This window comes from Passer montanus, unplaced genomic scaffold (assembly GCF_014805655.1).
Source record: "Passer montanus isolate IOZ18808 unplaced genomic scaffold, ASM1480565v1 scaffold17, whole genome shotgun sequence".
Classification (NCBI taxonomy): domain Eukaryota; kingdom Metazoa; phylum Chordata; class Aves; order Passeriformes; family Passeridae; genus Passer; species Passer montanus.
The window spans coordinates 6705199-6718342 of record NW_024364270.1 but is presented as its reverse complement, the minus strand read 5'-3'; the positions used below and the strand labels follow the sequence as shown (position 1 = coordinate 6718342).

At 38.8% G+C, this 13144-nt stretch overlaps 1 protein-coding gene across 1 annotated transcript in view; it reads right to left on the bottom strand.

Annotated features, from left to right (window-relative positions):
* ACSS3 (acyl-CoA synthetase short chain family member 3) overlaps positions 1-9846 on the bottom strand; it is a 65217-nt gene extending 55371 nt beyond the window's left edge. The window contains exons 1-2 of the mRNA XM_039703942.1: positions 9223-9846; positions 4536-4680 (exon numbers count right to left, since the gene is read on the bottom strand). The gene's annotated coding sequence lies outside the window, so the exon portion shown is untranslated. The remainder of the gene's footprint in view (positions 1-4535; positions 4681-9222) is intronic.
* Positions 9847-13144: the final 3298 nt, after the last annotated feature.

Here is a 13144-nt window from a genome sequence, read left to right as displayed (position 1 = left end):
AATTTTTGCTCTCATTGTCAGATTTTCATTTTTGCTATGCAGAAACCTAAGAGTGACTATGTACAGCAGCAAACGACTGGAACTCAAGAAACGCAACAGACTGATCAGCAGCAATGCCCCTGTAACACTATGAGAAAATATTTATTACTTTGACAGTACACAATATTTGGCCACAAAAGTAGTACTGAATATTTCATTAGTATTTACCACATCCTTAGTTGGATTATAGTGAGCATGGGAGCCTGTGACAAGCATTGTGAAATTGTCCCAACCTGCTTGTTGTGGCATGGCAATGTGGCATCTTCTGAAAGAAATGCTTTCTTTTACAGTATTTAAAAATTTGAGTTTTCTCTTTCTAAAGAGCAACTACATTCAGTCCTAGAATCCTCATAAATATATTGAAAAGGACATAAACTGCTTCATATGCAGTAAGGACACCTAAAAATAACCAATACTAAATCAGCTATGGTGATGTACTCATCCAAGTGATGAAGCATCATGGATCACTCCATGCATATCAAAGGCCCACTACTGGTTTTAAGTGCTCTTTTCTACTGTTGTACCTCTCCGCCTAATGACATCATTTCCTGCACCTCTGCTCCCTTATTGCTCTTATATATCCATCTCCCACTTCACTGTTTCTCTCTTCAGTGGAAATACATGTTCAGACTTTCAGTACCCTGAGACAGTAACATCCAGAAGCTCCAGGAGCATCTGCTCTATCTTTGCATTAAATTCACAGCTCATCCACAATCAAACAGCACATTTCTACATTCTCCCCAAGGATTTAAGAAAATGGAAACACAGAAGCCCCAAGCAGGCTCTTGCATCAGAAGATACTGCATAAGTTCCATTTTCAGTAAGCATTGCATAAATCTGTGCTGTTATTTTCAACCACAAGAAAGAACATATTTGTAAGGCAAAATCATCACCACACCAAGCTGAAAACTCACACAGACTTACATATGATTTGTATGGAATACAAATATGATTTGTATGGAATAGATCTCTTATTTTAAATATTACTGATTTTCAAGAGAAAATATCTTTAATGCTAGACTTATTAATACCTATCAAGATCATATAGAACTGATATACACTATCAAAACTCAACAAAAAACAAAGACTGGACATGTATAAAGCTAGCATTTATTGCCACACCACCAGCATTTACAGTCATTTCTAGGTATAATTAGTGAAAAGTAATTGTAAATAAAAATAGCAACTCTACTTCTAAAGGTAAATTACTTTTCTGTACTTCCCAGTGTGAAAATATTAAAATCTTCAAACACAGAACTAACATCACCTTCTCTCAAAGAAACAAAAAAGCTAATCATTATCTTCCCTGCTTGTGACTCTCAAGCAGAGTGTTGCCAAAAAGGCCAGAGGCAATGAAAATAACATTTAATGAGTATTTTTACAGTCACTGTGTGGATAGTGGACAATAAATACTTAAACACAATGGACAAGTATTATTATTATTAATTATCATTATTTCATAAATAATTTTTCATAATTATGAAAAAGGAAATGTTTGCCTGCTACAGGAAAAAGACATTATTTAATGATCATAATTAGTAATTTTGTAATAGAAGACTCACAGTGCCTGTAAACAAGCTATATAACTGGTTCCTGGGTATAGGAGAGAGACAGCAAAGAGATCTGAATGTACTTAGATAATCTTTATTGAAATCTATCATAGCTAAATTGCATTTAAAGCAGAACGTGTGTACAGCATACTGCAGACAGGAACTACATGTCAGCTGTGCAAACCCAGTAATCACTTTTCTGCACCTGACTTCCCTGTCCTAAAGACTGTCATGTCACTGAAGGCAACAATCCAATACAATACACGAGTGTCTATGATTTTCCTTGTGCCCTTTTCTTCATCCTTCTGACAGACAGGGAACATTTGGACTATACAATAAAACACTGTCTCTATCTGCAACTATTTGGAAGACAGGGGAATATTGTAAAGCAGGTTTACATTGCCCTTCAGATTGATGTGGTAGCCCTGAAACATCCAAGCAATCATTCTAAAAAAAAAGGGGAGGGTGGAAAAGTGAGTAGTGACATTTCATTAAACTGTTAATAAAAGCCATGAAACCTTCCACTTTGCTACAATGTGTTGCCATTTATGATTTACATTAATACGGTGTAGTGTACTTTATCACTCAAAAACTAACATGCTATTTCTCCACTTTTCTTCAAGTTTAAGACTGCTCACTCTCTTTAATATATTTGACATTTCAGTAATAAAATCACTTGAGACCAAGTGATATAATAAGAAACTCAAGCAGGCTATCAGTTTGGAAGACCAGAGCATAAATTACACTTCTATCAAATGCATGGACCCAGTGAGCATGGTTTTACTTTTACCCAGCAACCAAATACTACAGCTGTATCAGCAGCTAAGGTTTCTAAGTCATTCAGTTCTGAAGTCCTAGCAGTTACCAAAAGCAGTTTTGGTCCATGCTAAAAGAATTCGTCTTAAAAGATGCAAAACCAGAAATCCCATTCAAAATGCTCGAAAGAGGAATTCCAAACCTTCCTGGGTTGAACAGTGGCTGGGACACACAAACATAGAATCCATCAATGCAAGCTAAACTCTCCTAGACTGGCAAAATCCATGAAAAAAATACAACAGCCTACATCCCATTTTCAGCAGATCTCTTTGTTACTTTTGTTTTCGGGAGTCTGGTAGCTAGCAGATTAAACTACCAAATTAAACTCACTGTACTTAAGTGGACCAGAAAGCTTCAACAGACAAGCTATTAATATCAAATATTGCCTTTCACATTTATTTGCTTTTGATTAAGAGCAATCTGTAGAGAATTCAGAAATAGTATTAGATAGGACTCAGCCTCCAGCAGGATTATAATGAACTTCTGAGTGAGTACTACTACATACCCCAGAAAATTTAAACCAGTTCTTCCACTTGGATTGCCAATGCTCTATAAGAAGAAATGTAGATGAAAGGATGTGTATGTCAACTAACAAAATTTTCTCACTTTGCACAAATTCACCACATCTTAAGACTATTAATACTCTTATAGAGGCATAAACTTATGAGACTTAATATAATATCAAGCTTAAAAAGCAGAAAAAAGGCTATTGCTCAAGATGTTTTCAGGGGAAATTTCTACCAAGCAAGTTCACTTAAGATAATTTACATTAAAATGTTGCATTAAAGTTAACCAAGTATTATATGCAATGTGTATATACAGATTGATTTCATATATACACATCTATTTGCATATATATTGCGTATATATCATAATTATTGAAGGCAAATGACACAAATATTGTATATATAAAATTTTGATTATACTTATATATATATACCAGTATAAATAAAATTAGATAAGGAGCTGGATCCTTTCAAAGCCTTCTGACTCATTAAAACACCAAAGTTAGTTGTTTCAGCTCCAGCATACTGTATGTCATGTTTGTTTTTCGGACTTGTGTCCACATAGATAGAAAACTGGTAAGGACTACATGTTTTCTATATTTTCCTTAAAAGGTAGAATGCATAACAAGTTTATAATTTCTTTGTAGTTGTATGACTTCTCTTTTCTTGCAACAGCGATAAACCGCTCACAAACAGAATTACTGTATTCTGACCTCATTTCACAATTTAAACCACAGGTCCACATTACTCCAGACACTACATGTATATCTTAAGTACAGTGAGTGTGTTACATTCAAAGTAATCCATCTTGCACATTGAAACACATTGAAGAAGAATACGAGTCCAACTCCAACACTCCTTTGTACTCAATTTTAAGTTCAACTGCTACATGTAACTGGAAGAAAAAAGGCAACTAAACAAGAGTAGCAGCATGAGGCCATGTCCAGCAGACAGCACTGAGAGCCAAGAACTTTCAATGGGGCAGACTGCAAACACCCAGGGCAGCAACAACCCATGGGGAGGCACAGAGTAAATCTGAATGTGAATTGTCCACTTCTGCATCAGCCCAATCTCATCAGGAGTAAGCTACCTCAGCCAACAGGGAAGTCAAAATCCACACACCTTCCAGACAGAAGGGCCACCAGCACCCTCATGACACCTACATAGGGGCGGGTGATGCAGCTTTCTATGGAGTTTCCCCAGTTAAATTTCATTTAGGCTTACACTCAGTTATGCGCAGCAACAGCCAAGCTACACATTTCACTTCTATGGAACTGTACTTTTGCTCACCACAGCAACTGTCAAGAGACTTAACTAATGCTATGATTAACCTTTTAATTAAGATCTGTTAGGGGAAAAGAAAATTAAATCAAATACAGACAAGTTAAAAATTTAACCAACCAGGGGAAAAATTATTAAACTGTAAAAGAAAAAGAGGAAATGGAGGAATTTCAAAACCTGTTAGATGCAGTATAATTTGGCAGACATAGTAAGCTTATAAATCAATACTGAGCACAGCAAAAGAAGTATACTAGTGAGGTAGATAATTTCTACCTCTCTGGTATCTACCTACTATGCAATATTTACCGCCCCTTCTCATTAACAAGGTTATTCTGAAACATACCTGTTCCAAAAGTTCCTTATATGTTATTTTCTCTTTGGTATTTGTTACAGGACTGTCATAAATAATGGCAATTTGGTCTCCTCGTCCATTCTCAACATGACGATCTACAGCATTGTAACAGATATTCAGCTCTCCACCTACAAACCTACAAAATAAGTATGAAGTATGAAATAGCTAGCCTTCCAAACTAAGAACTTTTTTTTTTCCCCATCATTTTGTGTTTTTCTTTTAAGGAATGAGAGCATTCAATTAAAACATAGTTGTCAAAACATTATACTCACTTCAGGAAATTCTTTTTTATTCTGTAACCTCATGATTGACTCAACAAGCTAAATACAACTATTAGTGAAAATAGAGATGTTAAAGTACTGTAACTTAACTGACTTAATTAAGAATCTGCTAAACTTGGTCTTGGTTTAACTTTGCATTAATCACTCTGATTTTATATGTATGGTATCACAGAAAAAGCATAAATTCACATAAATTAATTTGACATTATGAAAACATGCTATTATCCTACTTTGTACTGGCACACACACACACCCTTTTCAAGGAGAACAGGTTCAGGACTCAAAATAGTCTTATTCATCTCTTGGCAAAAACAGTTAAACATACAAGCATCTGTAGCTAAATTAAAGGCATCCCAAGTTATAAGATCATATGATTATAATGCATTTGACAACACTTTTGTATCAGAGACTCAAAATTTTCTGTAAATTGATATGAGTCATAGCCTCTTCCATAGTTAGACATTTACAGAGAACTCTTATCTTCCAATTAATGAAAAAACATTTCACAAACTTACGTTTCACTTTTCTAGTAATTTTACATAGAAAAAGAAAATTCAATTGCAGCATAATCCTCAAAGTACAAAAATACAGAAGATACCGGATACAAAGACAATTCTATTTACTGGAAGATGACACAGCACCTAAAAGTTAAAGTTCACACTAAATCATGCCCTCTTTGTTTGTTTTTCTATCTGCATGTATATCTGTGCAGCAAAAATAGCAAAATACGAAAAACACACAGTTAAGAGTTTCCAAAAGGCTCTATGGACACCTGTACAGTGGTAACATATTATTATAATGCAATTAGAAATAACAGATGGCCTAAAGTAACTTACTTAACTTATTAGTTAAAAACAGTATTTCTTTCTTCACTTCTCGTGTTTAGTAAAGGAGTGCTTTAAATCGGGATATCTTATATATTACTTTTATATCCATACACTATGAGATAATCTTTATTGTCTAAAAATGGCAATTATGAAATTAAAACCAGTTAGGATGTTTAGGATTCAGTTATCCTACTGCAACTCCTTTACAATGCCATTAATAAGGAGAAAGTGGGGGGACCATCAACGTCACAAACCATCCTGTACAAAAGTCTACAAAACCCTTCCCCTAACAGGAAAACAATATGAACAATAAAGGATCTGGAATTGTTTCACATAATACAGAGAAACTCTGTATTACTGTCATAAAAGTTGTGTAAGATTCAGATTTTTCTACCAAATCACTGCAGGATGATATTAACAAGGGAACACATTACCTGGGCTATGCATATTCACTTTAAATGGTCAAAACATGAGCAGGCATGAGAGTTTTGGTTCTTTTAAATATACATGGCAACATCAACATGAATTTTTAGCAATCACTTACAAACAAGGGTGTGAAAGAGCTATAACTGTGCATTTAATCAAAAACTAACTATCTGGAAGGTGTGATGAGAGCTTTGTTACCCTGTTGAGAAGGAAAGAGGTTCTGATAGGATCAAAAAAGCAGACATTCCCTTTTTTACATTAAATGAGAGTAGAAGCTGAATAAAATGTTAGACAATATCAGATAACTTGAGATATTATTATGTAAAATGACCCTGACACAGTTTTAAAAGTGTAAGTAACATCTGAATAGCAATCTGGGCAACATTTCCAAAATTCAAAGGGGATTATATATTGCACATATGACTTAGCATCAGAGGAAAAACACATGTTGCAAAATTGCCCTCTGCCTGCACATGTTAGAGAAAACAGTTTCCACATTCCTAAACGAATATTTGTTTTAACCCTTTTAATTGGCATTCCACAAGATTCCAAACTAATCTGTTCAAGTGTTTCACCAACTTCAGCATTAAAAAGATTTTTCTCCCTAACATCTGAAGACTATGTTTCCCATGTTGCAACTGAAGACAGTTTTGACCAGTTCAAAGACAACTCAAGGAAGTTTTTCCTTCAACTTCTTTACCAAATTCTATGTGGTTTAAAACCTAGGTCTCTCCATTTTGGCTTTTAGATCAACAATTTCAATTCCTTCATCCTTTTCTTGAGCAACCATCCTTCATAGCTCTTATTATTTTTCATGTAGGCAAAACCAGATGTTTTGTGCTGTATCAGCCACTGATGCAGTTTAGAACAGTACCTGGGATTACTGCTTCAAAAAAACAAGTCAGGGGATGGTGACACTGGTCACTGATTTTCTGGAAATCATTTTGCATTCCAATGACATACTGGTATTTCCAATGGCAGAGAGTGAAGAAAACACACTGGGGCATGTTGCAAGTTGCTTTCATGCTCTTACATTATTTAGGGGGGAAGAATTGCCTTATGCCTACATTCTGGTCTATTGTCTCCAGGCTGACCTTGTAGAAGCTTAGAAGATACGTGGGCTAATGTGTATGTCTCAAACACCCATAGCCAGAGAGCTGTGGAGCCACCCAAGGATTGTGGGTAATAATAATACAGAGAAAGAGCAGGCTGGAGAAGGGGGCCATACAGAGGTAGGGCAGTACTTTTCTGGGGTAAATGTCCTTGTTCTTGCTCCTGGAGATAAGCACAACATGGTACAGGGCAGGAAGAAGGTTGAGAAATGAGCATGGACTGTAGAGAGATCAGGACCACCGAAGACTACTGAAGCCCTCTGACCCATTTTCAGAAAGGTCTAGAAGAATGGATGGTGCATGCTGACTGCTTTGCATAGAAAACAAGAAACTTATCTATAGAATGGCACCCCCACAAAGCTCAGGTGCCTGTGTGCCTCAGGTCTCTGGATAGATCATCCAGCTGATGACACTGGGGCATGCTGCAAGTTGCTTTCATGCTCTTACATTATTTAGGGAGGAAGAATTGCCTTATGCCTACATTCTGAATACAGTAACAGCCTCCTTCAACTTCTTCAGTTGAAGCAGATTACATTGGAAAATATATGAAAAGCATCTGCTTCTGTACATCTCAGGTTTTGCAACCAAAAACACAAACAGGGCAAAGGACAAGATCATCCAGCTGATGAGCTGGATCAGCACTGGAGCCAGGACTGGTGATCTCCTTTTCTTTCTTGTTTTCTTTCTCTCTTCCCCTCTTTATGTCATCTCTCTCTTTTACCTTGCACCCTGCCTTTATCCAAAACCCACTGCCATATTAGGGTATAGGCACTATGGGGTATCAGGGACTAACTTACACAGATTTCCATACAAAACGTGTGGAATTTACTAATAAAACTTAGTAAGTTTTTACAGGTCCACTGACTTTTGTAATTCTTTTTTGACCATAAGCATTTCTGAATCTTAGGTTCTGCCTTCCCCTTAAGGGTGGGATGCCACAGACCTGTCTGAGCAGGTGTCCTCCAGAGGTCCCTTCCAACATCAGGCCAGTTTGTGATTCTGTGATATTATACAAAGATGCATGTCTGACATTATTTTTTACTACTAGTGGTGTCAAGCAATGATATCAGACACCAATAAGAAACCCAGCTCCACTCCACTGGCTCTCTATCTTTTAATTTGCACAGATTTGAGAATTAATAATGCTTTTAATTGTATTTTTTATAATTACTAGCATTTTTAATCAAAAAAACAGGAAAACACAAAAAGGGCAAAGGACTTGCTGTGCCAAACAAAGATGACCCTTATCCTACAATGCCTTTCATATTCTGCATCTGCTTCTTCTTGAGAAAAGACCCAAGAGCATGATGTAAACTTGCTTAAAAAGAGGCAAAGGTGCCTGTTGGGCATACGAAATTTTAACATTACCTTTGAGAAAGTATTGAAAATCCTATCTAGTAATTTATAAGAAGGACACCATGTTCTGTCTTAGGATAGTTCACCATTCACTGATGAAGATATCTATTACAACGCCAGTGCCTTTGCCAAACATTACCTTAAACACGTCTAAATTATAACCTACTTAGACAGTATCTGAGATTAAACACTCCCGAAAGCCACATTTTTTATACAGCTGTATTTTCATATGCCTGACTTCCCTGGCATCTGAAGCAGGGTTTCCCATGTTCACGACAGCCTGTTGCCAATTCCGACCCAAAAAGGGTGGGATGGGGAGCATCAGGCGCACTCATCCACACCATTCAGCCACACACGGACTCACACAGGCACATGTCACACCTGCCAGAGTGCACGCTAACATGCCCTCACCCCAACACGCTCCATGCTGCTTTTAATCATTAATCAAGTGTAATCATTGAACTTCTTCAAGCTCCGCAGCCGTCTCCTCCGACAGCGACGGCACACGGACAATCCCAGCAAGACGCTGGGACAGCTCTGTGGTGAGCACACGACCCGCAGCCCAGCGCCCCGCAGCCCCGGGCAGGCAGCGCTCTGCCCCCGCTAGAGCCGAGCTGAGCCCGCCGGGCCCGGCCGCGCCCGCCTCCGCACGGCTCCGGGGCACTCGGCCACTCACCAGGAGGCGCTGCCCAGGCTGTCCCTCTCTAGGGTCCGGACCCACGGCTTGTACCACTGGATCTGCTCGGCGACTTCTCCCCAGACCTTCTCGGGTTCCGCCAGGCAGGACCGAAAAACTTCCTCGTACTTGCCGGGCGCCCGGGAGGAGGCGGCGCGGCCGCCGGGCGGCGGGCGGGGGGCGGCCGTGGCCCGGGCCGNGGGCCGGGAGCGGGACGGCCGCACGGGGCCGGCCCGGCCGCCAGGCACCACCGCCCCGGCCCGCCACCGCACCGCTAAGTTTTGGCAGCGCCGCCAGCTTGCCCAGGAAACCCATGTTCCACGGCCTTCAATGGGGAGGGGGCAGCCTGGCTTCCCTAAGGCTGCAAAACGCCCTCGGACGGCACGGCACGGAACGGCAGCGGCTCCCGGGGGCCGGCGGGGCACGGCAGGACTGCCCCGCCCGCGCCCCGGCCCTGTCACCGCCCCTCGGAGATTCCGGGAAGCGGCTGGAGCGGGGCCCCGAGGATCCCTGGCGCTGCGGCTGCAGCGGCGCTCAGCGGGACCGGCCGGGGCCGGGCGTCCGGACCCGTCAGCGCTTGGCAGCGACCGAAGGTCGCCACCTTCGAGAGACTGAAAAAGGAGACCCACACCTCGAAGTATTTGTGACTTACAGGTCTGCGAGGCGCGTAGCCAGAGTACTCCTCAAGTATTTATTTTGAAAGACACTCTTGTTTTGAGAAACTTACCAGTGATAACAGGAGGCGTACTGTTTGTGCCAGGAAAAAAATTTTAAAAAAAGGAAAAAAAAAAGTTCATTCTGCTTTCCAGAAGGTCTCTATCATCTGTAGTGGATCTTCTGTTTTGCTCATGATATCGTATATTTAGAAATCCTTCTTGAGTTTCAGTGTGCATGATTCACAGTATTATAATGCACATGTCAGCTAAGACATACACCAGCTTCAAATGTTATTTTATTACTTAAGAAATTACTTTACTGCTTTAATAGGCTTACCCATTACAGGTTACTCAGGATATTCTTCCTGTAATCACTTTATAAGAATGTCATATAGCAAAGAGGAACTCTGCAATGTGTTTTATATTCATTGTTAATTTAGGAATCTGCTTCCTAATTGTTGTTGAATTAGTGTTATGTTCTTACAGAAGAACATAACAATTTATCACATTAGAGGTAAAGGAATAAGGGATGAGAAGAAACAGACTGTTTACCCACTACAGCAGGTTTAAATACACAAATCAGTGTATTATTCTGGCTCAAAATACATGAGGGGTGGAGTTCAAGTTCATCAGAAGTTTTAGATCATCTTGAAAATGCCTTAGCTTTCAGCATAAAGGCTGGTTGCTGCTTCTATTTCTGAGGCCTATATAATTATCTCACAGAGTTCCCCCCAGTCCAGTGCTGTGTGAAATACCTCACCTCGCTCCCCTCCTTATCTGTGTCACAATAGCATAAAGTCCTAAGTAGCATAATGGGATTTCCAAAAATGCTCAAGTTAAGAATCAGAGACATATTTCTTAAAAAGAAATTTTCAAAAAAACTCAAGCACCTGAAGGACTAAGTGGACATTTTATTTAGCAAAGTTCCCTACTGCTACAGCATGCCAACAAAGCAAGAAAACTAAAAATACATTTAAAAAAAAAAAGGAAAATGTACTTCTTTTCAAATTTAATTTTATTATTTTTCTCACACTTTCATTATTTTGACAGGACTTTTGCTGTCAACAGAGTTCGGTAGTCCAAGTTTTAAAATAAATAAAGAAAAATAAAGAGCAGCTTGCAGATACTGTAAACAATGTTGACACCATGACAACCCTGAAATCAGATATCGCTGCTGGATGCTCGGTAGTGCATGCCTTGTACAAATATGCCTGAAGAACACAACCTCCCAGCCAGGTCACACATAGTTGATCTTAGCATTTAAAAAATATCCCCAGAATTATATTTTACATTTCCTACCTCCATAATGGGTAGGCTCATTTTGACTTAAAAGAACAATTCTGATTTGAAATTATTACAGAATCACGATTAATTTTGTGTGTGTGTGTGCCTGCTCAGATATCATCACACACAGCCTTGGACTGATGTTCACAATCCCACTATGTGGCTGCGTGCAGTGCAGTGCAGTGACTGTCTACCAGAGGTGTGCAGCTGGTGGGCTTAACAAGAGGTATCAGTTGCCCAACTGGTGATCCCACTTTCCCAGTTCAAATTCCTGGAGGTACACTGTCCACTCCCAAGGAGTGACCCTTCATGCTCTTTGCCTTACAAGATACCTTCTTTGGATCACCAGCACTGCCATTGATGCCCATCTAGTTAGGAGAAGCTCTATAGCAATTGCACGCAGCTGGCCTCTGGGTGGTGATAGCAATCTGTTTCTGAGCTGTAACAACATCTCCCTTTTCCCTAAAGGGGAGAAAATTCTGGAGGCCAGGCGAGCTAAAATATTTAAGTATGTGTAACAGGCTAGTTGTACATGCTAACAGTGAACAAAGTAACCTGAGCTTTAGACACGCAATGTGTCTGGTGATGCCTAATATTTCTTGTGGTGTTGAAGAGCAATACTAACCATGTTTCCACTCTGCCCATAGTGTGTTTGATGTGAAGGTGTAAATATTAAGCAAAGGAATTTGCACTGGAACACTGGTACTAATTTTGAATATGTCTTACTAAAAATGCTGTGCTAGAGGTGTAGGGGGTACAAGTGAACTTAATAGGAACACAAGTGCATTAAATTTAAATACTTATTTTAGCTACTGATGGAATGTCACCTGAAGGAATGTTTCTAATGAATATCTGTGGAACCTACTTCATTAATTAAACTCACCACACCTCATACAGATAGCTAAGAAGGTAAAGAAGGAATTGCTGGTTCTCTCAACTGCATGCAATTAATTTAAGCTTCACTTACAAATACCATTATAGCAGATTTCTGAACTGATGAATTTTCCCTCTAAGGACCTTTTTTTTTTTAAACATGAGGTTCCTGAAATTCATACTCTACAAAGAATTCTGAAGTAATGTCAAGTGATGTGTGTAGCAATTACCCTTGTAGCTGTAGCCTTTCTTGAAGGACATATGTATGTCTCTATGTATGTATCAAAGAACAAGCTATGAAACATGACCTGGTACTTCTTCAATTGAAAAATCTTATCTGAAGCCTTTATCTTGTTCCAAAATAAATTTTTTTCCACACAGCTTCATTCTCTAGTATAGCTATGCATGTTTGAAGATTCATGTATCTTGAAAACAGATTAGCAGAAAAGTATTAAAAATATAATCTCCTGTATATGAAATGCTTTGATTGTCCTAATACACAAGACTTTGGTAACTCAAATTTCAGTTGGAGACCTTTTATAAGCACAAAGTTAAACTGTAACTAAAGAATTAGTATGTATGTTAAATTACTTTGCTATGGTTCTGTATCACCTTTTGTCCAACTTTTAGACTGTCTCAAAACACTGCTAGTCTTCTATGAATAAGTTTCAGAGTCCTCTATAGCACTTACAACCAAAATTAAAGGCAGTCACCGTTTTCTAAAATATGCAGTGGGGTGCAGAGTTAAGTTCAAGCCAAAATAAACTTTTCTGTTTTCATAAAAGGTGATAGAAATAGTATCAGTAACCACCATTTTTTAAGGCACATAAGTAGATGTAGTTATTATTCCAGTTTAATATCCAGTCTTACAATATTAAATATATCACAGTGTTTTTGAAATCTATTAAAACTTTCATAAAAAATTCAAAATAATTAAATTATTGCTTAAAAAATTGTCCATGTTCAATTACATGTCCTTCTGTTTATTTCTCTTTGGTGTTTGGTGTGCTGGGAGATAAATGATGAGGACTTAGAAAAACACTAGAACATCTGTCTCTGCAGACAGAAGCCACTTTCTACATACTTCTGAAAAGTGCTGAAATCAAAGT